At 39.6% G+C, this 27,435-nt stretch overlaps 1 long non-coding RNA gene and 1 pseudogene across 1 annotated transcript; both read right to left on the bottom strand.

Moving 5' to 3' along the window:
• LOC121241779 overlaps nucleotides 1–27,435 on the bottom strand; it is a 135,118-nt pseudogene that overhangs the window by 82,095 nt on the left and 25,588 nt on the right.
• Nucleotides 6,161–20,728, bottom strand: LOC121241807. The gene is made up of 3 exons (XR_005935801.1): nucleotides 20,467–20,728; nucleotides 11,031–11,033; nucleotides 6,161–6,171 (listed from the first exon to the last, which is right to left on the bottom strand). It is a non-coding gene; the product is annotated as an uncharacterized LOC121241807 (long non-coding RNA).

Raw genomic sequence — 27,435 nt, 5'->3', positions numbered from 1 at the left:
TTAAAAGTAGGCTCTAAATGTAACTTCATAAGATGCCCATTAATAATAGGTGCACCAAGATAAGTAAATGGAAAAATACCTTCACTAAATCCCGTGATATTAAGCACCTCCCTCTTCCTCCCTGCAGTAGCATTTTTTGCAAAGTAGATGGCTGATTTTTCTTTACTTACCCGCTGCCCAGACCAAGACTCATAAGTCTCAATAACCTTCATCAATTCTTTCAAAGAACGCTTTCCTCCATTAGCAAAAATCACTACATCATCAGCATAAAGAAGATGAGAAACAAGAGGCGCACCTCTTGGATGAGAAAAATTTTTAATATTGCCACATAAAAAATTTTTCTTTAATAAGCGAGAGAGCACTTCTTCCATGATGATAAAAAGATATGGTGATAATGGATCACCCTGTCGCAATCCTCGACTTCCTTGAAAAAAACCTCGACTCGTACCATTCATCATAATGGAATACCAAGGCGAAGCAATGCAATTCCTGATCAAACCACTAACAGAGGAAGAAAAACCAAAGGCTGTCAAAACATGTAAAAGAAAATCCCATTCTACCCTATCATAAGCCTTAGCTATATCCAGTTTCAAAATAATATTACCCCCATCGCCTTTTTATTAAGCGATTGCACCATCTCCTGTGTAAGACTGATATTATCAAAGATACTCCTACCTGGAATAAACGCACATTGCTCAGAAGAGATCAAAGAGGATAATAAAGGAGCAAGCCTCGCCACCAAAACCTTAGTGCAGATTTTGTAGAAGACGGAACATAAGCTAATAGGCCGAAACTTATCAAATCCGGTCGGCTGATCCATTTTTGGAATAAGTACTACAAAAGAAGCAGTGTAGAATCTGGGAAGAGGAATCCCTCGAAAAAATTCTTGAACCGCCTCCACTACCTCCAAACTAACAATATCCCAACATGCTCTATAAAAACCCGACCCAAAACCATCAGGCCCTGGACTACTCTCAATAGGAATGCTGAACACTGCTTGTTTCACCTCCTCTTCTGTAGGAACCGAACATAGTCTTAGATTATCATCATCCGAAATCACAGTAGAAACATAATCACTCAGCTCCGGAAGTACTACTCGAGACGACTGCCCCAAGAATTCCCGAAAATAATGCACTGCACCATCATGAATTTCTTGCGGGGACTTTAGCGTTAAACCATTTGGGAGCCTCATCTCCGTAATCTTTGATTGCCTCCGTTTATTCAAGAGAGCATGAAAATAACGCGAATTTTGATCTCCATGATGCCACCAACGGACTTTCGCACACTGGGCTAACCGCATTTCTTCACGATTATTCCAGGTCTCTAACTCCATTTTGGACGCCAGCAAATCACTTTCCACCTCTTCATCATAGTTCAGCTGCAAGCTCTCCTCCAGTCTCTCTAACCGATCCTCCAACTGCTTAATATGCCCACTTGTCCATCCAAAAACAGTTTTATTCCATCCAATCAGCACAGTCTTCAATTTCTTTAATTTCACCGCAAGCTTGATGAGGCCAGTACCAACCACCGGTTGATCCCAGACCTCTCGGATGCATCTAAAAAAATCCACATGATCCACCCACATCTGTTGAAATCGGAATGGAGATGGACCATAATCTGCAACATTATTTACCATGGAGATAACCATAGGCGCATGGTCTGACAACGTACGAGACAAATACCTCATGAAAGAGTCCGGAAATGCTTGAACAAAATTCGGCGTAACCAACGAACCATCCAACCAAGCCCAGCTACGAGAATGCCCAGCCTGCCCATTACACCAAGAGAAAATTTTACCCAAGAATTTTAACTCCAGTAATCCACAAGAATGAATCCAAGAGTTGAACTCCTCCATCGCCAACAAGGAACGTGAACGACCACCTCTTCTTTCCACATCAGAAGCAATAATATTAAAATCCCCTGTTATTATCCAAGGTTCAATACCGTTACTCTCCTTTTCAAGATCAGCCCACAGCTCCCGCCGTTGAACATACGTACACTTAGCATAGACAAAGGAAGCTTTACATTTCATCAGACCAGTAGACACAATAACTGTAACATGTTGAGAACCGCAGCTCACCACATTCACATCTACAACATTCATCCAAAATATCCACAATTTACCATCCCAATCCCCATTCAAGAAACCACAATCAAAACCCAACATCCTTTTTACGTCATGCAATACTTCATCACGTAGAAATGGCTCTGCTAACACAACAACTTTCGGCTTATACATACTCAAAATCTTTTTTAGCCTGCTCTTAGAAGATCTCACCCCTCTAATGTTCCAATATAATATTGGACTTATCATAAATTTAATTTAGAGGAATGGGTGATCACCCGTTTACTGCTTCGAACTTTCATTCCAATTGCTCGCCCCTTTTCTTCCCACGTTCATGTGTATCAGAATCAGAACAAACCTCCTTACTAGTCAAAGCGTTATCCACCAATATTTCTGTATCAGAAAAACTGGCCACCGAAGCAGCCATAGCACATTCCTCCTCTATCAACACACTATCTGTACCCTGCGCAACAAAATCTCCACCTTGTAATACTTTAGATTGATTCACAACAATAGCTAATAAATCCACCTGCACCACATCCACCATCCTCAATTGCATATTGTTCTCTAATCCCTGTTTATTTAATTCCTCATGAACAGAGCACCCCACGTCATTCACAGGTAACTCCACCTCCGTAATAACAACCGTCTGGAAATTATTCAACACATTATCTTGCACTTCATGCCGAGTCCCTAACCCCACACCAGAACTCTGCACTGTCATCACCTCAGATACCACTGGCGCCATCTCTCCCAGAACAGCAGATACCCCCTCCGAAACCTTACTTTCCGTAGGGATTTGAGGCTCCACCTCCTTAGACCTCTCCCCAGATACCATATCATGCGAACCCTCGAACTGGAAAATAACTCCTTCCTCCTCTTCCCGCAGAATAGGGTGAACATCACTAACCAGCACCAAATCACTCGAATTCTTTCCTTCCTTACATAAAGCCGCCGCTTCTTGTGACTCTGTATTCGCACCATTTGGAACCGAGGATTCCAATTGTTTCGGCTTTTCTCTATATTCCAGACGAACATTTTTCTTCTCCTTTTCCTTCCATGTCTTCCTTCTTTTACACGTCTTCAAATTATGCCCCTGTAATTTACACTCAGTACAAAAAGCCGGTAAAGTTTCATAAATCACCTCCTATCTACGACTCGCAGAGCACGAAGGAGCCCCAATCCAGAATGAAGAGATCGGCGATTTCGCAGCATCTAGCTCTACACACACTCTCGCCCCGTCAGTTCTGGTTGCACACCGCGTAGAGTTATCACACTGTATAAACTTCCCTATTGGTGTCGTGAGACATTTCAGGATTGATGGGTGATAAAAATTTGGAGCCAAACCTGGAAGGAAAATCCAAACAGGAACCACTGAAAGCTCTTCTTCTTCAGAAAAATCCAGAGACCAATGAAAAGGACGATAAGCCATGCCGTCAACGTCACAAACTTCCCTCGAGAAAGCCTTATTGAAATCCTCCTCCGACGTCAATTGGACAAACACATTCCAAGACTATTATATACTATTATACGTGTTCATTTATGTTGGGGCGAAATATTCTAGACCCATCCCAAGACTCACTAAGCCCAAATCATCATCAGAAGCTATGGGGGAAAACATAAAAGGAAGAAGGCTGGGAAAAGATAATAGAAGGAGAGATGAAGTATAGACAAGGAAAAACAAGTGTCAGAGGAAAAAGAAGGAGATGACGGAAAAAGAGAAAAAAGGAAAAAGTGAGAGAAAAAGAGTCAAACACACAAGGCATGTGAAGCAATATAAAGTCGAGTTCTTCACTAACCACTAACAGAGTTTAATAATAGAAAAAGGGCACTTCCAGACGACCAAGGGAGAGGACGAGAACATTGAGAGGTCATCTTCAACTCGAGAATAAGAGCTTTAGGATATTTTTTCCAAAAAAAATGTCTTCGACCTCCATTATATCAAAAGAAACAAGAAAGCTTGAGAGACTATAAAATACTCATATTATATAGTGTATTTGCCCTCCAAACGACTAATGGATATAGATATTGTGTCGAATCACGTAAATTTGTGTATCTCTATCTCTATCTCTATTTGTTGTATTTATTTTATATTCACTGCTATGAATGTACGAACAAGCATCGCACCATTGCTCTGGACTGCCAACGGGGACTCCAAACCATACCGATTGAGGCCCGAATCGTCATCGTGTGCCGATAATGACTCTTTTTTAAAGAACCGCCAGATACAAAGATCCTATAAAATCATTTTTTATTTAAAAATATTGAGATCATAAGAGAGTGCGCAAAATTATTTATTAAATTTCTCGAAGTCTGTGCTATAAAAATAATAACTTAAAATGTACATGAACTAGGCCATTATCACGCCTCCCTAGACCAAGTCACGTCCTGCAACTCTACCTTCATAAATATTTTAACTTGAGATGATTTAAAAACATAAAACAAACTAAAATGAGCAGAAGGCTCAGTAAAAATTCATTATATCGTAAATATACTTCTTGGCAACAACCTGCATATAGATGTTGGAGCAGGTCCACGTGCAATGACTATACTTTTGTTTTGTGACTTCTAATAATATTGCTCTTTTAACATTCATGATCCATTCGGTGCGGCCGAAAGCAAATTAGTGGACTTTACAATGATAGACTTTTGTGACTTCCAATAATAGGTCCATAAAAACTCTCGTGTGGGTGTAAAAACTCAGGTTAACTAGGAAGAAGTCCTACAATGTCTTTGGACCAGACATTACGGTTAATACATGTGCTAGGTTTTCCAGTTTGAGTTTGCTTAAAATAGAATTGTGCAAGGGATGATGTGCATAAAAGTGTCTATTGGTCGGTGGAAGTGGAAGCAGGAAACTCGGTACTTATGATTTATTTATATATTCAAAGTTTTGTGTTTTGTGGTGATTCGGACAAAATTTAAGGGGCGAGCCAATGACAAGCAGAAATGGCCACAATTGGCCTATTGCGACCGTTTTATGCACTGTTTCCGACCAAAACTGATGCAAAAAAAAAAAAAAAAAAAACTCACATTTGTTGTAATGATATAAGAAAAAGGCACAAAAATAATGTATGAGGATAAGAGTATTAGATTAGTTAAAATGCATACATACATGCATATATACACACACACACACACAAACATGGTACATATCCACGCATGTGTATGCATGCATCTAAAATGTATGAGGATATAAAATAAATATTCGAAAATCTTAATTGAAATGCCTTATTAGAGTGGTTCAAGTACCCATCCTTCTTTAATTAGATTCTTGGTTTTAGTACCTTGTCCAAACCATCTGGGTCACTCACTGTTTGGTTCCAAAATTAGTCACATTCTACTGGTTTTGACTCGATGGAGAATCCCCAAGTCCAAACAGGCAATAAAATACCTTTCAAATTGCCAAATCCTCATGTTGAAAGCAACAGTGGTAATTGTTAGGTCTGATGTCCTGTGTTTAAACGAGAAATTTCAAGAGAATAATGAAATCTTCAAAAAATTTGAAAGATCTAATTCTTGCAATGTGGAATTACAATTAAGTGTTATAAAGAAATCCAATTTTGATATGGCAGAGTTCTTAAGATTGAAAACTTCCAGTGCTGGAAAAAACTATTGAAGAAGATGGAGTAAGATTTGAACAATCATAGGCATAAAGCTCCCTTAGGTGCTTAAACTGAAACATATTGCTTGGTAAATGCATAAGATGTTTACAGCCTCCTAAATTCAAAATGCGAAGCCCACTGAGGTTCCCAACAGATGGAGACAGTTCTTTTATGGCAGTGTCGTTTAGATATAATTCATGTAATCTTTCCATTTCACATTCAACAGAAGAAGAAAAATATATTAGCTTCAAGGAAGTCTAATTTCCCAAAAGGACCCCTCTTGCGTTAAAACCCAATAGTCAGTTCCTTACTTGAGAAATGCTAGAGGGTTTTCACAAACCTGAAATATATTAGCTTGAAGGAAGTTGTTAGAATGCACAGCGGAAAAGTACCTCAAACTCAGCTTAAAGAATTGTTCCACAAGTTTTTCCAGATTGATAAACTCCAAGCGTTTCCTCTTAGTGGCGAAAGTGTACTACGTAGTATGGAACCAGAGTAACACTTAACAAATCCACAGCCTAAGTATTTTATCAAGAGAGAACAAAAAGAGAGAGTCTTTTTCTACTTTTCAGAGAGTGCCAAAAACACAATTGAGGAGGACTATATATAGTCCTCCTATGCACGGCTGGCCTTAAAGGCTAGCCTTCAATTGGATGGAAATAGCAGTAACGCATGGCTTAAAGCCATGCGTTACATGCGTTACAAGTAACACATGGCTTAAAGCCATGCGTTACAAGCAACAGCAGGAGGGGTCAGCCCCACGTGGGCGCCCCTCCATCTAACATCTCCCACTCGCACACAGTGGGCATGACCCCAGGTCAGCATCTCTCTAATGTTCTCAATCTTGTTCATACAAATAAATAGGTCGTGCGCCACCAAGCACATCTGTAGAAAGGAGGGAGTACATACACCAAATCTCTCCCAGAGAAGACCAGCATAGTAACATCCCTAAAGTGTCTGGTCATGTCCTAGACTGATTCGATCGCATCAAGATCAAGCATTTTCGAACCCTCTTAAGTTTAAAAAACTCAGAACAATGCTTGACTACCTCCAAATATTTCAATGTGTTCACAACCTTTAGCCGCTACCAAGATGTAGCGTCATTTGTATGACGTCAGCAAATACTATCGAAGATACGATATCGAATAGTCTTCCCTCTACACTCATATCACTCAATTTTGGTCGAACTACTTTCCCAACAATGCCTCTTTAGACCGCATCTATCATGGCCATAGACAGCATGCCAAAGTAGCAAACATCACAACCTCCATCTCGTGACATAGTCAAAAGTAAAGGACATTTTTTAAGAAATGAGACTCACACAGTGAGAAAGAGGGAAACATTTTACTCACTTACTCATATGGTCGTATAAGCACATAGAGTATGAAACACATGCTACGGTGGATTTCTCTTTCTTAAAGAGCATATGTCTATATCAACACCGTACAGATCTTAGTCTAGCCGCTCCTTAAGCGTCTAACTTTAATTCCTCTATTTGCACGTCTCCAAGGCGTCAAAGAGGAACTCGCATCTGGCTTACTACAGGCTACATGGATGGTGCGGTAACTCATGCATAGTCCTATCAATGGACCTCATCTTAGCTCCCACTAAGGCGACATAATTTTGTGTCAACCTACTTATCCCTTTGGACAAGTACCTAGGGACACAATATCTCATCTCTACTCGCTACTTAAGCGCTAGAGGCGATCACTCGTGTGAGTGAGCCAATCTAAGCCTGTTGACATATCTTGTGTGTGTGTATTAAAAACAATACGATAAAGACAAAAACTAAATCATATTGTATTAATATCCTAAAGGAAATGTTACATCTTTATGTCATTTGAAACACAAATTATATTTATAGTCTACGCAGTCCTAGATTCCTAACATGAGTCTCGAAGACATCTCTTGCTATAGGCTTCATTAAGGGATCAGCAACCATGCGACTCGTAGAAAGATGTTTCAGAACCACTTCCTTTTGCGCTATCATGTCTCTGATGTAGTGATATCTGATATCTATGTGTTTGGTTCTTCCATGATACTTTGAGTCCTTAGCATATGCGAGAGCTGCCATGCTATCGCAGAATATTGTCACCGGATCTGATGTATCCGTGCCAATGTCTAAATGCTTAAGGAACCTCCATAACCAAACAGCTTCTTGAACTGCTGCAGAACAAGCTATGTATTCTGCCTCCATGGTGGATAAAGCTATACAGGGTTGTTTCTTGCTACTCCATGTAATGGCGCCTTGGTTGAGCAGAAAGACATACCCAGTGGTTGATTTGCGCTCATCTAGGTCGGTGCCCCAATCGGCATCACTGTAACCTCTTAGCAGCAAATCTGAACCCTGATAGCACAGCACATAGTCCGCAGTTCCCTTGAGATATCGCATAATCCTTTTGACCGCTTTCCAGTGAGCTAGTCCGGGGTTTGATTGGAATCTACTCACTAAGCCAACTGCATAGCATATGTCAGGCCGAGTACACATCATTGCATACATCAGACTACCCACAGCATTAGCATAAGGGACACGGGCCATCTTTTCCTTTTCTTTTTGAGTCTTAGGACACATCACTTTAGACAAGTTCTCGCTCCTTGCAACAGGGTGTCAATGGGTTTACATCCATTCATTAGGAAGCGCTCAAGGACTTTCTTTATGTAAGTCTGTTGAGACAAACACAAAAGTCTCTTTGAGCGATCTCTGTAGATCTTAACTTCCAGAATGTATTCTGCCTCACCCATATCCTTCATCTCAAAATTGAAGGATAACCACTCTTTTGTGGCGACTATCAACCCTTTATTATTTCCAGCTAGTAATATGTCGTCAACATATAATGACAACATAATGAAACTCTTTTTAGACCTTTTGACATAAACACAATGATCCTCTGTGATCATCGTAAATCCATTTGAGAGAATGGCTCGATGGAATCTGAGGTACCATTGTCTAGATGATTGCTTTAGGCCATATATAGATCGTTTGAGCTTGCACACTTTGCGCTCTTGACCTTTGACCACAAAACCCGTTGGTTGATCCATATAGATCTCCTCATCTAGTTCTCCATTGAGAAATGCTGTCTTAACGTCCATTTGGTAGAGTTCCAAATCCATATTTGCTACTATAGCTAGAATCAGGCGAATTGAGGCAAACCTCACCACTGGTGAAAAAGTTTCCTCATAGTCTATACCCTCATAGCTTTGTACTTATCTATTGATCCATCCGACTTGTGTTTGACCTTAAGAACCCATTTGTTCCCAATAGTCTTATGCCCTGTCGGTAGATCAACCAGATCCCAGACCTGGTTTGTCTTCATAGACTCAATCTCATCATTAAGAGCTTTCATCCACTCATCTTTAGTAGCAGATGAGAGAGCTTCATGAATTGCCTTAGGCTCATCATCATCATGCGGAGCTACCATAAAAGCTTCCCCTTCAATCTCAAAACGACGACTGGGAATCCTTTCACGTGTGCTTCTACGCGGCTGAGGTTGTTGTGATTGATTGACAAGTGATGTGCTCCCACTCGGATTCAAATCCTTTTTATAATTTGTAGGAGCTTGAAGAATTTCTTCCTCATTCTCAACTAAATTCCTTGGAGCACTTTCTGCTTGTTCCACAATCTCATGAAGTTCTAAACTCCTATCAACCTCACCTCTACTTAGAAACTCATCTTCAATGAAATCCACATCTCGTGACTCAATCTCAGTCACACACCCATCAGATTGTTCACCTATTAACACATACCCTTTAGAGTGTTCTGAGTACCTTATAAAGATACACTTCTTCCCTCTAGGGCCTAACTTCCCATACTTATGAGAAAGATCGTGAACAAAACCCGTTGAACCCCATGGCCGCAAGTTACTCAAACTGGGTTTCTCTCCGGTCCATAGTTCATATGGGGTGGAAGTTACTGATTTGGAAGGCACTCAGTTAAGAATGTAGGCAGCAGTCAAAAGTGCATCCCCCCAAAAAGAAATTGGTAGGTTTGCTTGCGCTATCATTGACCTGACAATCTCAAGCAGTGTTCGATTTCTCCTTTCCGCCACGCCATTTTGCTGCGGCGTACTTGGCATCGTCAACTGTCTTTTGATTCCTTTTTCATCACAGAGCATTTTACATTACTCAGAGAGATATTCTCGTCCTCGGTCAGTTCTTAGAGTTTTTAAACTCTTGTCTAACTGATTCTCAACCATTCTTAAATATCGCCTAAAGCATTCCAATGCTTCAGATTTGTGGGAGATTAAGTAGACATGACCGTAACGTAAAAAATCATCTATAAATGTGATGAAGTAGACACCTCCGTGTCTTGCCCTCACACTCATTAGACCACAGATGTCAGAGTGGACTAGTTGCAGTGGAAAAGATGCCCTAGTGGCTTTTCCAAACAGTTTTCTCTTAGCTTTTCCCATTAGACAATGTTCACATGTGGGCAAGATGACCTTAGCGAGATTGCCTATAAGGCATTCTCTAGCTAACCTAGTCATTCTATCTTGCCCTATATGGTCCAGCCTAGCATGCCATTTATATGAATCCAAATTATCAGATGTAGAAAGAAAAGCAATTGACTCATTTATATTTGAATAATCTAAATTCAATATCATAAAACCGTCTTGTAGAAAAGCATTACCATAAAACACATGGCTCAAATAAAAGGAAACATAATTGTTTTCAAATACAATACGAAAACCAAGTCTTAATAGAGTGACTACAGAAAGTAAGTTTCGTCAGATCTCGGGAGCGTATAGCACATTGTGAAGGAAAAGAGTGCGGCCACCCCGCAAGTCCAGCTTGTAGGTACCAAGTCTCAATACCTCCACGCTAGCTCCATTCCCCACCTTGATATCACGGCTCCCAGCTGGAATCCGGCGATACTCCACAAATCCGACTCTATCTCGCGCTATGTGTTCGGTCGCTCTTGAATCAACGGCCCACACAGGATAGGAGTGAGCAACCATCACATGGCTAGTTACAAAAACAATGCGAGAAAAGTCAGAGTGTACCTTCTTCGGCTCAGTGCAGTCACGAGCGAAGTGGCCATTTTTTCCACAGTTGAAGCACTCTAATTTTGACTTGTTCTTCCCGCGCTTGCCCCTCTTGCTGCGCTGAGAAGTTCTTGACACCTTCTTAATTTGTCCAGCAGCTATGCCATTCTTGGACTTCTTGCGTTTAGGCCTTGATGCCTTACGCGAACCAGAATCAGACACATAGGCCGTATGATTGGGGTTAGCAGCCTCTAGGCGCTCAGCCTCCAATTCCAAGTGACGCGAGACATCATCAAAGTCTTTGATATTCTCGTTATGCGTCAGGTTCTGGCTCATATTCTCCCAAGAATTTGGTAGTGATCTAATCACTGCCTGGACTTGCTGTTCATCAGTCAGGTTATTTCCTGCCGACTTAAGTTCGCGGATCATGGTCGACATAGCCCTAAGATACTGCTTCATCATATGGTCAGAGCGAATCTTATAGGAGTCAAACCTCATGGTTAACCCACGCAACCTAGTGGCTGAAGTTCCACCAAACTTCAACTTCAAAGCCTCCCACATGCTTTGGGTAGTGTCATAGATCTCGAACACACACATTAGATCGTTGTGCATGCTGCTTAACATTATTATGCGCGCGCACCGACTTTTCTTAGCCCATTGAGTATAGGCAAGTTGATTTATCTTGTGTTGTTCCGAGGTCCCTTCCCCGGGCTCAGTAAGGGAGTGAGATAAGGCCTCCAAGACCTCTTGCTCATCTAAGACATATTGGATCTTGCGACGCCAAATGTCGTAGTTCTCCCCATCCAATTTCTCCCCTTTGTTTAAATAGGCAACTATACTCTTGGATGCCATTTCACTACAATACGCAAAGAAATGATATTACACACACACCTAAGAAATCTGCTGCGTCCATCCAAGCTAGAAAAAGAATAATTTAGACATGTCGCAAGATCGAAAAATCGCTAGGCTTCAGAATCATCTCTTGCGCCACAATATCCAATTATTAAATTTTTAACCTAATTCTCGCGCAAATTTAAAAAATATGGGAGATTTTAATCATCATAAATCTCAACCATACTCCCACTATCTTAAGTAGTCATCTAGTCCTAGTCACATGTAAAGGCATAACCTACTAAAATCGCAGTAACCTTTTGGGCCAGTCTACAAGGACAACTACTCCAACCACAGCAACCTGTTGGGCCAGTCTACAAATATGGTTCATATAAGACCATTACAGTCCATTTTTCTCGTTCCATCAGTGCATTTACAGTTCTTACTGGAGTCACTGTGGTCTTTTGGTTATACAGTGCATTTACAGTTCTTACTGGGGTCACTGCAATTTTTTCAGCCTATCATTTACACTGACAATTCTAACTAAGACTACTTAGTGGGAACTTTTCTATTTTATCATTAAAGACTAATGTATAAACATTCAAGCCTAACATTCATAGATGATAAAATAATCATATATTCACATGTTTAATTCACATATACATGTAATCACATTTAATCTAAACAATTAAAAAAATCACATGTAATATTAACAATATATCTTAGCATATATTAAGTCATCCAAAAGAATTTTTTTTTTTTTTTTTAAACACTGAAAGGCCGAATGGCGCAAAAAAAATAGTGGGCCAAGCCCAGCCCGAGTCACCTTCAACCTTCAGAATCGATACTGTTCATGTGAACAGTACCGAGAAAAACACAGTGGCTTGAAGCCACAGTGACAGTGCTCCACCGTCCTTGGGCTGGACGGCAGAGCACTCACCGGAGTGCTCTGAATGCCGTGGGCTACTCCACACGATGCGCGCGGCACCATGCGGTGAGCGCTGCATCACGCGTTGCGCGCGGCACCATTGGGTGCAAGCCATACCCGTCGGGTGCTTGCGGCACCGCAGGGTGCGCGCGGCACCCCCCAGATGTGCGCGACACCTCCGTGGTGCGCGCTGCAGCGCGGTGGTGCGTGCAGCACCTCTGTGGTACGCAGCACCACCGCGTTGGTGCTCGCAGCGCCTTGGGCTGCTCCACCTGGGCGCAAATCTTTTTTTTTTTTTTTTTTTAATAAACAGAAAAAAAAAATATCACACAAATCTCAAGCATATGCGAGAAAAAAAAATATAAACTGGAAGCAATTCAAAAAATGGCTCTGATACCAATGTTAGAATGCACAGCGGAAAAGTACCTTAAACTCAGCTTAAAGAATTGTTCCACAAGTTTTTCCAGATTGATAAACTCTAAGCGTTTCCTCTTAGTGGCGAAAGTGTACTACGTAGTATGGAACTAGAGTAACACTTAACAAATCCACAGCCTAAGTATTTTATCAAGAGAGAACAAAAAGAGAGATAGTCTTTTTTTACTTTTCAGAGAGTGCCAAAAACACAATTGTCTGCAAGGCCAGCCTTCAATTGGATGGAAACGGCAGTAACGCATGGCTTTAAGCCATGCGTTACATGCGTTACAAGCAACAGCAGGAGGGGTAAGCCCCACGTGGGCGCCCCCTCCATCTAACAGAAGTCTATATACCATCGACTGAATCCGATTCAAGAGTTTTCAATCTCTTCATTGGCTACATCCAAATGCACATCAACATTCTAATGGAGTAGAGCTGGATCATGATCTTTCACATTCTCTTCATGCTTGTGTACTAGATGGACTCCACAACTTTTGAAGAACACCGGTTCATCTAAATAACTATAGAACTTTACTTGTATATTGTCCTCCTTTGGCCTAAAAGATTCTAAAACGACATACTCTAGCCATACATGATCTGATCCCATTAAATCAACCACTCTTTCTTGGACTTCATTATCATTGATCTTAACACCAATAGAATGAAGGGGCTTTTCCCGGCCAATCAAAATATTGGGTCCAATAATAGCACATAGAACAATTCCCACTACCTCATCCATGCACAGAAGTCCATTAATATCCATTTCACATGAATTAATATTTGAGGTCTCTTTACGATGGCTGAACCAGTCCGGGATCCTATTTCCTGGAAGTATCATGCCGCCGAAAAGGTCCTTAAATTGACCATGTTAACAAATATCATCAACTTTCAGCAGTACAACCTACACACCAAGGGGCACATGAAAATGTTTGAGAGAGAGAGAGACATACCTTACCCGATAAAGGATCTGCCACATGATTCCCTATGTTCGCATGCATTTTATGGCATCCACACAAGTCAATCCATTCTAGTGCTTTTAAGTTGCATGCATTGAATTGAAATTTCTTTAATGCTTTAGGAAAAATGTAACACCCCGTCCCCGAGGGTCCGGAGGGTTAACTCGTATTACCTGATAATCAACTCCAACATTACTAATACTATTCCAAAAGCTCCAAATCAAATGTAAACACTTCAAATTTAATGACCCACATATACTCGTATATAAAATCCTCAATACAGTAACCCCAAAAGTTACCAACTTCTCTAGATGTCACTTAAACTCACATTTCAACAATATAATTATCAAAAATCACCAATATTCATCGAAAGCTTTCTATTATTCATCCACTATTCTTAAGTCATCTCACCCAATTCTTCATAGTCCTGGTCCTCAGTTGAAATATCTAAAAAATCATCTGAAAATATTGGAGATAAGAGAGGGGTGAGTTATCAACAACTCAGTAAGTAGATAACATATACTAATATGCAAACATGAGCATTTACAGATTTCAGAATGCAGAACAAAACACTTTATTTTTAGAATGCAGAGTCAAAACATGTTATTAAAAATATCAGAGCAAAAATTCAAAAATATTCTTATTCAAAATTCCCTTGGCATAGCATAACTGAAACATCATATCAGAACAAAATTCCATGTTTAACCCCCGTAGTAGGGTTGTGCAAACCCCGGCGGCCAACCGAGCAGAAACAGAATGTGAATCTTCCCCTTATCATTCTCGGAGCCCCGAGTGTGCACATAGGAAAGACCACGCAGAAAACCACTTTGTTTCCAAAGTGGGTGCACTAGAAACAGAAAAGTTGGTACCAATCCAAACAGAGGCCACAGTTTTACACCCGTGGTAAGGTCAGAACAGAAACAGAATGTCATGCCAGAGGTTTCAGAAATCTCATCTTATCATATCAGAGTACATAACATTTTCAGAACAGAACAGAATCAGATCACAAAAATATAATTTATGCACAAAATTTCATATTCGCTCTCTTTTGCACAGTTCAGAAGCAAAATGTCAAAATAAGCTCATGTCTACACTAGTCATGACAGAAAATATTTCCTTCTTATACAGAATTTCATGAGTAATGCTGAACAAATAACTGAGGTCGTTTCCAAAATTTCCTTTCATAACAAAACATGCACATTTTCAAAATTGATCTCAGTCTATTTTATTTTTATGCAAAGTCTAGCATAGGAACTCTGCTTACCTAGACTCCTTAGTCTTTCAAAAATTTTCCTCAACAAAGCCGAACAAATATTAATCGTCACCTATAAAAAATCACGTAATTCCCGTAAATTTTCAATCAATCACGTATTTCGATATTTTAACCTAAATTGCTAAAGGAACCTATTTTAAATCCTCAAAACCTAAAATTCTCATAATTCCTAAAATACCATTATTTTCTAAAACCATCAATATCCACTTAATCGAATTCGTACCGAATAAGAGATTTAATCGAACAAGTGTTAAGACAATTACGGAACTCAATAAAAAGTAATATTTAAAATATCTAAAGTACCAACAATGTATTATAAATTAATAGAATACTTAGACTATTTTAAAAATCTTATAAAATACACCATGAAAAACTTCTCTCTTAAAAATAGGTTTACTTCTTTTAATTAACAATATTATTAAAATATTATCTACACAAAATAATATTTTATGAGACTTAAAACAAAACCCATTCAAACATAATCCAAAAAGACCTCTGATCCGAAAACATATATATGGGAAATACACTAAGGGTAAACTGGTAATAGCACTCAACTATTAGGTTTACACATTCCATATATATATAATATATGTACGTATATAACCATAAGAACAAATCCAGATGAACAAACACACGGGAATTACACCAAGCATGCGGCGGCAGGGCTTACCCAAGGGAAACCGAGGCACGCGTGGAGGGGTAAGGCGCGAAGGGGTTGGCGGCGTGCGGTGGATCTCCCGAGATGTGGTGGTGGTCGTTTCCAGTTGTGGGAGTACCTTGTTTTTGGAGCAGCAAAACAAGGTGTTACCTTTGGTGATTTTCCATGGCTAGGAGACGGTGGCATAGGGCTGTTCTGTAACTACTGTCGCTCGGTGATGCAGAAACAGAGGTGGTACCAAACGGCTGAGCAGGTTGGGGCCGTGACTGACTAGGTGGTGGGTTTTTATTGCTTACGATGGGGGAGAATGAGGGGTGGGTGCTTTGTTTCGGGAAACAAACACAGGGGATTTTCATGGCCTGAGTTGGGTGGTTTGGTTTCGTGCGGTGGGTGACTTGTTGGGCTTCCGTGGTGGTGAGGATGCGGCCTGGAGTTCAACGGCAGCTTGGTGGTCACGGCTAGGCAGCCCAAGGCTGGCGGTTGAATGAGAAGGTGCTGACGGCAGTGAACGAGAGGGAGTTAAAGTGGTGTGGAGGTGCAAGTAAAACAATCTACGGCAGTCCTATTCTGAGAGTTTCTACATGCAAGAGGGATAAATGTATGTGTGTATACGTGATTGAAAAGCAAGAGGAAATGCAAAAGAGAGAGACAAGAAAGAAAGGGGGTGCGGCGCAGCAGCAGAGGAAAAAAAAAAAAAAAGATATGAAGCCCCAGGCCTGCTTGCTAAAATGGTGACGTTTTACCACAAGGGCTGGGCTCCCTCACTCACACAGGCTTGGCCCGTTACTCACACTCTCTAATTGACCCAATAATCCACTTACAAAATAATAATAATAATAATAATAATAAAAGAATTAAAGTCCAACAATAAAATAAATTAAAGAAAAGGGCAATTTATATGCAACCCATAATTAATATCAAGAAAGCACATCAAAATAAATTCCACAACTTAAAAAAAATTATAAAATAAATCCAAAGAGAAATTTGATAAATTTAAAACAAGAGAACCAATATTTAAATTAGTTAAAATACTCATTCAATAAAAAAAAAGAAACTAAAATGCGGGGTATCACAAAAAATTTCCAAAGACATGCACCCACTAGCATCTACCTCCTTAATATTTGGTGGAAGTTCTTCAATTTCTTAAAGTTGCTTGCAATCTTGCAATATAAGGCACTTCAATCCAATAAATCTTTTTAAGCTTGCAGGAAGGCTCACAATATGAGGAACAATCATCATTAGAAACGCTTGAATTCTTTGAAGTTTGCAAATAGAGTAATTCTACACCTGATAAAATTTCTGATCTCTTTGTGGACACAAAAGAGGGTATGGATTGTCTTATATTCCTCACCTTCATTGGGAAACGATCCTTGAAGGAAAGAGACCTTAGATTTTGCAACTGAAGAATGGAACTTGGTAGATTCAAAAGATTTTTGCACCCATCTAGACATAAATCTTCAAGGCCAGTGATGTATCCAATGGATGAAGGCAATTCTTTTATAGCAGTGTAGGCTAATGAAATGGAACTCAAAAAATGCATTTCACACTCAATTTCGGGAAAGTTCTGAAGGCTTAAGCAATCCCTAATGTCAAGCCATTCTAGAGATCTCAACTTGAGGCTTCTTGGTAAAGTGATTAGGTTAGAGCACTTGGAAAATGACAAATGGGTAAGTTTATTCAGGTAGCCAACAGAATCATGAATCTCAACTAAACTTTCACAACTAGAAAGAGTTAATTTCTCAAGACCTGGGATCCTTGAAATATCAGGGATTTTTGTTAGGAACTTACAATCAGATAATTCCATGATCTTCATGTTTTGGAAATTCTGTAAAAAAAAAAAGGGGTATAAATTAGCTTCAAAGTGGTTTGCATCAAAATTTAGAGGATAAGAACATCGATAATAAGATTGATTTTTCCTCGAATATCTCCTTCAATTCTTTGATAAGGCTATTCCTGATCCTAAAAACAGAGTTTTTTTCCATAAAAATTGGACGGCAAAGCTTGTAATCGATATTCAGGCCAATCAAGCAACCTCAACTCGTTAGAGAGATAATTAGGCCCTCCAGAAAAACATGCATTACGATTTATAAAGAGCCGGAGCCTTTTCACCTTCGTGAAGGCATTGGAACTCAAGTGTATCAAGTCTCGTTCAGGCAACTCCCCCAACATGCCTTCAATTTCGTTTGTTCCCTATTAAGACAAAATAAAAAGCTAACAAAATCAAAACATTTAACTTCTCCATCCTTTCATCATGTGCTAGAAACTATTGTTTTGTTTATATACAGAAACATAAAGTTAAACAATTTATATTTTTTTCTTTTTTCTTTTCCTATTTTCACAAAGGGAAAATTGTTTTTATTATTGGCATGTACCAAAGTAAGACTACTTCCAAAATGGCAGTATATATATACAAGAATGAATGTCTATAGATATACACACAACCAGTATATTTTTCTAGCAAGCTTCTCTTGTGGAAAGGAAACAATTTTTAACTTTTTTTTTTTTAGAGAAGAGTTCAACTCTTACCGCGTTTTCTCCTAGTACATAGCGAATATTTTCATGAAACCATAACCTAGTACGTCTGCCAGGTCCTTTGGGTGATTCTTGACGAACAATTTCTCTACCCATTTCTTGTATCAAGTCATGCATCACCAATCTGTTATTCTCTTCAATAGTGATAGGAGACTTATCCGTAAGAACTCTGACCCCAATATCAGGGAAAAACCCACAACTTTCTAATATTTTAATGACATAATCTGCATCCTCACCTTTGAAAAAACATACAATGTCAAGAAATATATCCTTCTCATTGTCATCCAGATCATCATAACTGGTTCTAAGTATGTTGTGTATATTTTTGTTAGGAAGCCTTTTGCACTTATCTAATGCACTTTTCCATTCATGCAAACTTCTACCATATAGATCTGAGCCAAGCACTACTAAAGCCAGTGGAAGGCCTCTAGCACAATGCAATGCATGCTCCGAGAGTTGTACAAACCCATCAATGGGCTTGTCTTTTTTGAAGGCATGCCAACTGAAGAGCTGAAGAGCTTGATTGTGATCCATTTCCTTCACCTTGTATGTTAAATCAACTTTATGTTTGGTTAGTAAATGTTTATCTCTTGTTGTTATGATGATTCTACTTCCCAAACCAAACCAACTACTTTCTCCAGATAATGCCTCTAGTTGGGCCAACTGATCTACATCATCAAGAACTAAAAGAACCGGCCTTTTACAGCAAAGCCTCTCTTTTATGATGTTGATTCGTCTATCAACATTGTCAACCTTCAAACTTGAATCTCCTAAGATGTCATAAAGAAGCTTCTCTTGTAATTGGACAAGACCGCACTCCCGCTTTGAAGTTTCTCTTACATTTGTAAGAAAACAACTATCTTCAAATTGATAAGCATTCAAGTTCTCTTACATCCCAACACTCAGAAGCATATTGATGGCATGTACACGAGATTCTACTCTAATCGGATGCTTGGCAACATTCAAGTATGTACGATTTACTATTCTTGTGACTGCTTGAGCAATTTCTTGAATAAATTTGGATTCATTCCTACCAACGCCAAAATATCAAATGAGTAACACTTATGAAAAGAAAAAGAACGTGATCTAGTTTCATCTTTTCTCCAATAACAGATGACAATGGTAGTCTTATATGCGTTATTAAACTTCGCTTTGTTGACGCCTCCACAAGAAAATGTGAATAGATAAAGGGCAAAACAAAAAACCAAAATGAAAAAGACAAATAAAAAAACAGAGTAGAGGAAACTTCCACCCCCAGATCCAGGAGGAAGGATGGATTTGTCTCAGAATTTGAATCAGAGAAGAGGAAACACAAGAATAGTTAGAAGTACCCGTTCCCTCCTAAATGCCACCCTGACAAATTGGTCACTTCTTTTAGGCATGCCTTCCACCTCTGCACTCTCGCACTATCTTTGAACATTTCTTCAAGTTTTGCCAATGCTTCTCCAAAACTCTTTATCTGACATTGTACTTCCGATGGATTTGTGTTATAAAATACTGGTAAAACATTTGCTGTTTTGTTTTTCTACACTCGAGAATCTTCGTTAACTGATCCAAGCACCAAGTGGATGATGCATAGTTTTTGGAGAGTACAGTTATTGAAATTCTTGACTCTTCAATGGCTCTAAGAAGTGCTTGTGAAATTTCCTCTCCTCTTCTAAGCTTATCATCAATGTAGGTGATCACTGTTAGAAGATCAAGTAGAGCTCAAGTAGAGCAGACAATTGGTCAAATGTCGAGGCTCGAGGCTCAGATGGAGGAGCCTAGATACAACTCAGCAGTACTACCAATTCTCTAATGCCTGATGTTGGTAACATGCAATGGTAAAACTGTTAAATATCAACCCATAGTGTGAACAGTAGCTCCTTAGCAGTCTTAGATAGCTGCTTCAAATATCAAGGTTGTCTCTAAATATCAAGTTTGTCTCTCTTACAACCACTTTTGATGTTTGTTTGTCTCCTGAGGCTTCTCCTATAAAAGGAGATCGTTTGTAAATGAAATAGTATCTGTGTGGGACATAGAAGTGGGCCATTTGTAGAGATAGAGATAATCTTGTTGGAGTTTGTATATTTTGTACAAACACTTTGAAATCTACTGTTACCGCTACAGTGGATGTAGGCAAGTTACTGAATTACTTACATATTGTCTCTATCTTGTGTTTGGATGTGATTTTGGATGGTTTTGAAGCAACAATTGGTATCAGAGCTTTGGTTTTGCGCTACATAGAAAATTTAAGTTGATCCAAATCAACTTTTGACCACACCAAGAGGTTCGTCTGGACAAGACGAACACGTTGCCACAAACGGCATCGAAAACGGACATCAGAGGAGCTCACACGCCTTCCTAGAAGGTCGAAAGGTACGATTCACGCGTCAACGGTCGTCCAGAGGTTGAAAACGAGTGCAGACCACGCGCCCAAGCGCCCCCACTCTCACCAGAGGTTGAAGACGCGTGAGCCACACGCCCCCAGGCGCACCAAAGGTTGAAGACGCGTGAGACACACGAGCTCACGCTCCCCACGTGCTCCACCTTCTCTGTTCCTATTCGATCTGGACCGTTCAAAATTTCAGATCTGTTTTGGGCTTGATCGAAGCCATTTAGAGTCCGATTTCAACGATCCAATAGTGCTTTCCAACTATTTGGATCATTACGGACTCATCCGTACGGTTAAAATTTTGAAATTCATTTTCCAGAGGTAAGTAATTTTTTTTAGATGGAATCAGAAGGAGAAATTGCAGGTGATAAAAGCTCTGGAAATGTTAGTAGCTCTTGGTGTAGATCCATGGTGTCAAATGCCAAATTTGAAATTGAGAAGTTCGATGGAACTAATAACTTTGGTATGTGGCAATGTGAAGTCATGGACATTTTGATCCAACAAGAGTTGGACATTACGCTGGAAGAGAAATCGGAGGACATGACGGAGAAGGATTGGGACTAGCTTAATCGACAAGCTTGTGGTACAATCCGTTTGTACCTTGCCAAAGATCAGAAGTATTTTGTCATGAGAGAGACAAAAGCAAGTGAACTTTGGCGAAAATTGGAAGAAAAATACTTGACAAAAAGTATTGAAAGTCGCTTATACTTAAAGAAGAAGCTCTTCAGATTCCAATTTCGAGAAGGTATGTCTATATCAGAACACTTCAATAGTTTCAATCAGATACTTGCTGATTTGCAAAACTTGGATGTAGAAATCCAAGATGAAGATAATGCTTTATTTTTATTAAATTCATTGCCTGATACGTATGAACATTTGATTACCACACTTTTGTACGGGAAGGAAAATATTAGTTTTAACGATGTATCATGTGTTTTGATAAATAATGAGTACCGCAGAAAAGATAAGGAGGTACAGCTAAATACATCAAATGAAGCCTTTACAGCAAGAGGGAGACCGAAGTCAAGGTATCCAGGAAAGAAGAAGGATTCTCAATCGAGAACACGGGCCACATCACGTGGTTCATCAGTCAGCAGAAGACTTGCCAAAGATGAATGTGCTTTTTGTCACAACAAAGGGCATTGGAAAAAGGATTGTCCCAAGCTGAAGGGGCAACAAAAGAACCAACCCTCCATAGCCAATGTCGCCAACAAAGATGAAGATGCAGATCTTGCCTTAACAGGTTTATCATTTATTTGTCATTCTGATGAATGGATAATGGATTCCGGGTGTACCTATCACATGTGTCCCAATCGGGACTGGTTTACTGACTTCACAGAGAGTGATGGAGCAGTACTTATGGGCAACAATAATGCCTGTAAGACTCAGGGAATAGGTAGCATCCGACTGAAGCTGCATGATGGAACCATCAAGACATTGACAGAAGTTCGATACGTTCCAGAGTTGCGAAATAATCTTATCTCACTTGGGACTCTAGATTCAAAGGGATTCAGAATCACCATAGAAGAAGGAATTCACAAGGTGATAATGGGAATTCAGGTAACAATGAAGGGCTCAAGGCGAGGAAATATGTACTTCTTGCAAGGAAGTACTGTTAGTGAAAGAGCTTCCACAGCTTGTGAAAAGCTTGATGAGATTGATGCTGACACCACCAGGCTTTGGCACATACGTATAGGGCACGCCAGAGAAAAAGCTTTACAAACACTTGTAAAGCAAGGCTTACTCAAAGGTGCCAAAACTGGTAAATTATCTTTCGGTGAAAACTATGTATTAGGGAAGCAGACGCGGATCAAGTTTGGAACCGCATCCATAGTACACAGGGAATACTTGACTATGTACATTCTGATGTTTGGGGACCTACCAAGAATGCATCTTTGGGAGGTAATCATTGGTTTGTAACATTTGTTGATGATTATTCTCGTCGTGTATGGGTGTACACGATGAAGCATAAAGATGAAGTGTTGAAGATCTTCCTTGATTGGAAAAAGATGATCGAGACTCAAACCGGCAGGAAGATCAAGCGGTTCAGATCAAATAATGGAGTTGAGTACACTCTAGATCCCTTCATGGAAGTATGCCAGAAAGAGGGAATTATTAGACACTTCACTGTACGAGGAACACCGTAACAAAACGGTGTGGCAGAATGGATGAATCGTACTTTGCTAGAGAAAGTACGGTGTATGTTACTGGATGCTGGATTCAGTAAACAATTTTGGGCTGAAGCTGTGACGTATGCCTGCCACCTCATCAATCGACTACCCGCAACTGCCAATGGCGGGAAGACACCCATTGAAATATGAAAATGTATATATGCTACTGATTATGACTCTTTACACATTTTTGGATGTCCAGCTTACTATCATGCTAAAGAAAGTAAGCTTGATCCAAGAGCTAAGAAAGTAAAATTCTTAGGCTTTAGTACTGTGTAAAAGGGTATAGACTCTGGTGCATAGAGTCAAAGAAGGTAATAATCAGTAGAAATGTTACATTCAACGAGTCTGAGATGATCAAGTCACATGAGCATAAAAACTCCCATGAAGGCAGCCATGATAGCAAATCACCTTGTGAGTTACAGAAGGTGAAGTTTATTACGCCAAAAGAATCAGGAGTCGCTAATGGAAAGCATGGACAACTTGAGGTTGATAGTCCAGTCACAATATCTCCAAGCCAACCTGAATCAATTGCAACAAACAGGCCGAGAAGAGAGACACGTTTACTTGCACGTTATGCAGACTTTGTGACGTATGCACTTCCAGCTGAAGGAGATCAGATCCCAACCACTTACAAAGAAGCCATACAGTTTAGTGAACAGACTGAATGGAAAAGTGCAATGAGCGAGGAGATGCAGTCTCTTCATAAGAACCAGACATGGGAGCTTGTACCGCTTTTAAATAAAAAGAAGACAATTGGTTGTAAGTGGGTTTTCAATCAGAAAGATAATCAAGCTGCTAAAGGTGGAGTGCGATTCAAAGCTAGATTGGTAGCCAAGCGCTACGGTCAGACAGAGGGAATTGACTATAGTGAGGTATTCTCTCCTGTTGTTAAACATTCATCCATTCGGATATTGCTAGCTTTGGTTGCACAATATGATCTTGAGTTAGCCTAGCTTGACGTGAAGACGACTTTCTTACATGGTGATCTGGAGGAGGAGATTTATATATCTCAACCGGAAGGTTTTAAAGAAGCTGGTAAAGAAAAATTGGTTTGCAATCTGAATAAATCTCTCTATGGTTTGAAGCAGTCACCTCGGCAGTGGTACAAATGTTTCGACCGCTTCATGATTGACTTGAAATATACTTGTTGCCAATACGATCACTGTGTGTATTTCAAACAACTTGCAGATAGATCTTTCATATATTTACTTTTATATGTAGATGACATGTTGATTGCATGTAAAAGCAAGGTGGAGATAGATCGATTGAAAGCTCAATTGAGTCACGAGTTTGAAATGAAAGATCTAGGAGAAGCACGAAAAATATTGGGGATGGAGATTAACAGAGTTAGGGTGAAAAGCATAATTCACCTTACTCATAAGCAGTATCTGGAGAGAGTACTACAACGTTTCAACATGAACACGAAGATGAAACCTGTAAGTACTCCAATGGCCCCATATTTCAAACTCAATGCATTGCAGTCTCCTAAAAGTGATGAAGAGCGGAACTATGTGAAAAATGTCCCGTATGCAAGTGTTGTAGGAAGCTTGATGTATGCCATGGTCTGTACACGACCTATATCTCCCAGGCCGTCAGCTTAGTCAGCCGTTATATGCATAATCTTGGAAAGACACATTGGCATGCGGCTAAATGGATTCTACGATACATTCTAGAGACCGTAGATCTTGGTTTGAAGTTCGAGAAGAGTGAAGATAGTCTAGTAACTGGATATGTTGACTCAGACTATGCTGGTGATCTTGACAAAAGACGATCGACAACTAGATATGTGTTCACTATGGCTGGAGGACCAGTTAGTTGGCGATCTATTTTGCAGTCTACAATTGCACTATTCTCAACAGAGGTTGAATACATGGCTGTGACAGAAGCTGTGAAAAAAGCCATTTGGTTAAAGGGATTAGTAACATATTTGGGTTTTAAACAGCAAGAGGTTACCGTTTATTGTGACAGTCAGAGTGCAATTCATTTGGCCAAGAATCAAGTGTATCATTCTCGAACAAAGCATATAGATGTCTGCTTTCACTTCATTCGTGAGATATTAGATGAAGGGACATTCTACTTTAGAAGATTGGCACTTAAGACAATCCAGCAGATATGTTGACAAAAATCGTCACAGGGATCAAATTCCAACACTGTTTGGAATTGATCAATATCTCACACTGTTGAGCACCTTCGGGTGCGTTGGTGCCTTAGGGCACATTTGGTAGCTGAAATCTCTCATGGCAGATATAACAAGTTTTTCAAATAAGGGGGGTGAAATCATTTGGAGAAAGCAACAGTTTGCAGCAGCTTAATATGGCACACGTGGGTGGAGGGGGTGATTGTTAAATATCAACCCATAGTGTGAACAGTAGCTCCTCAGCAGTCTTAGATAGCTGCTTCAAATATCTAGTTTGTCTCTAAATATCAAGGTTGTCTCTAAATATCAAGTTTGTCTCTCTTACAACCACTTTTGATATTTGTTTGTCTCCTGAGGCTTATCCTATAAAAGGAGATCATTTGTAAACGAAATAGTATATGTGTGGGACATAGAAGTGGGCCATTTGTAGAGATAGAGATAATCTTGTTGGAGTTTATATATTTTGTACAAACACTTTGAAATCTACTGTTACCGCTATAGCGGACGTAGGCAAGTTGCTAAACCACTTACATATTGTCTTTATCTTGTGTTTGGGTGTGATTTGGATGGTTTTGAAGCAACAAAAACAAAAGATCATGAGACGGTAGCGTATGAAATGTCATGGAAATCCAGTAAGACAGCAGGTCATGGAAAAGAGGTATTGAAATGAGTAGGGACATTAGTTATTTCCATTTCGTTGGCCCATTGCTGTCCTTAAAGTGATCAATTTGGTCTCAAAGCAAGTTGATACTTTTTGAAAAAAAGAAAAAAAAAAAGATGTTCAATTTGGTCCATTGATTTTCATTAGATGATGACTTTGTTGTTAAAAAAAAAAAAAGAAGAATATCCCACAAAGATAGATCTTTTAACTTTCAAAGTTGTTTAGAATGATCAAGTTGTTCCCACAGCGATTGACTTTACTCTATTTCAGCACAGATGCTTGTTGAAAAAGATGATCATGAAAATCATTCTATGCTAGACCCACGCCTGGAAATTGATAAAGAAGTAACCAAAGTCTACAAAAATATTCATCATCCTATTAAACTACTGGGATTCGCACATTGCACCTTATGACCGACACTGATTGTTAAATAGCACAATCGCCCAATTTTTTAGTTTTTCGTCTCTTTTTTAACTCCCTAAACATATGGTTGCTCATTTCTGTCTTTCTTCAATTCGGCACTAACATATCTAAGTTAATTCTTATGATTAATATCTTTTTTATGTAGTCTTTATTTTTATAGGAACTTGATTTTAGGACTTTGTCATTTTATCCATTTAATACAGTGAGAACCTTCCATTCGGTTGTTCCAAGTGAATTTATTCCTTCGATGCCCCATATCCCTAAGAGAACACACATCAACCACCTCCCTAAAAGCAGAAAGTTGACACTCGGGTCTAGGTCGACCTCCCCATTTCTCATGGTGATTCAAGATCTCATTGAAACACAGTTATAAAGCAGTGTCAGTTAAAGTTCAGGTGCAGCTTCGAGCACATTTTGGTTGGAAACCACCCCCAGAGGCTAGTCTGAAGCTTAATACAGATGGAGCAACGTTCATGGATCTTCAGAAAGCTGGGATTGGTGTTATTTTGAGAGATGAACATGGGCAGGTCTTAATGGCAGCTAGTAAAGTTGAGTTTTGAGGTTGAAAATCCAGGAGTAATAGAGCTCCTGGCAGTATTTTGAGGCCTTCAACTATGTTCCACTATGGGTATCTATTTAATTATATAAAAGCCAAGTTTTAACTTGCTGAATTGGCATTCCGTCTGTAAAAATCGGCTTAACAATCCATAAATTATCAGCACATCTTACAAACCAACAAATCGTTTATTTGTAAAAGTTCAAGCAGGTGCAATGAACTAGCAAAGTTGCAAACCGTTTATTTGCAAAGAGTCGAGGTGAAATGATTCAGCATATTTACAAAGGGTCAAGCGGTGCAATTGTAAACGTGCTCTATAGTTTATTTGCAAGTTCGTCGAGGTAGTTAAAAACAAATGGCCAAGCACTCTGTTTTGCACCACCGAAACAGAGTTAACCTTTCCCCCACAACCAAGCCACCCCACGGCGCCAGACTTTGAAGAACCAAACGTCAATCGGTGGAAGTGAAGTAGTTCGTGGAACTGAAAGTGACTAAAGTGTCTAAGAGAGACGACGTCGGTTTCATTCAATCAGAGTACAAGGTGCTTAACACAATATCATTTTCACGCAGTCATGTTGTCACAGAAGTCACTATATACTGCCTGTTTATAAAGATGGGATAAGATACTACAACACATCAATAGAATATAGGTTGAGTTTGTTGTTGCAATTGGCAATGCAGGAACTGAGGCATGGTTCATTGATTCCTTTGAGGAATGACGAAAAGCCAAAAACCTTAGCAACTTTATATTGCTTGGACATTCATTTGGAGGGTATGTTGCAGCTAAATATGCTCTGAAGGTAATCGCTTCCTCCCATTATTAATTGTTTTGAGTTCTAGAATTAATATAAACTATTATTTCTGAA

This window comes from Juglans microcarpa x Juglans regia, chromosome 8D (assembly GCF_004785595.1).
Source record: "Juglans microcarpa x Juglans regia isolate MS1-56 chromosome 8D, Jm3101_v1.0, whole genome shotgun sequence".
Taxonomy (NCBI): domain Eukaryota; kingdom Viridiplantae; phylum Streptophyta; class Magnoliopsida; order Fagales; family Juglandaceae; genus Juglans; species Juglans microcarpa x Juglans regia.
The sequence above is the reverse complement of the archived record's forward strand: the minus strand, read 5'-3'. Positions and strand labels throughout refer to the sequence as shown.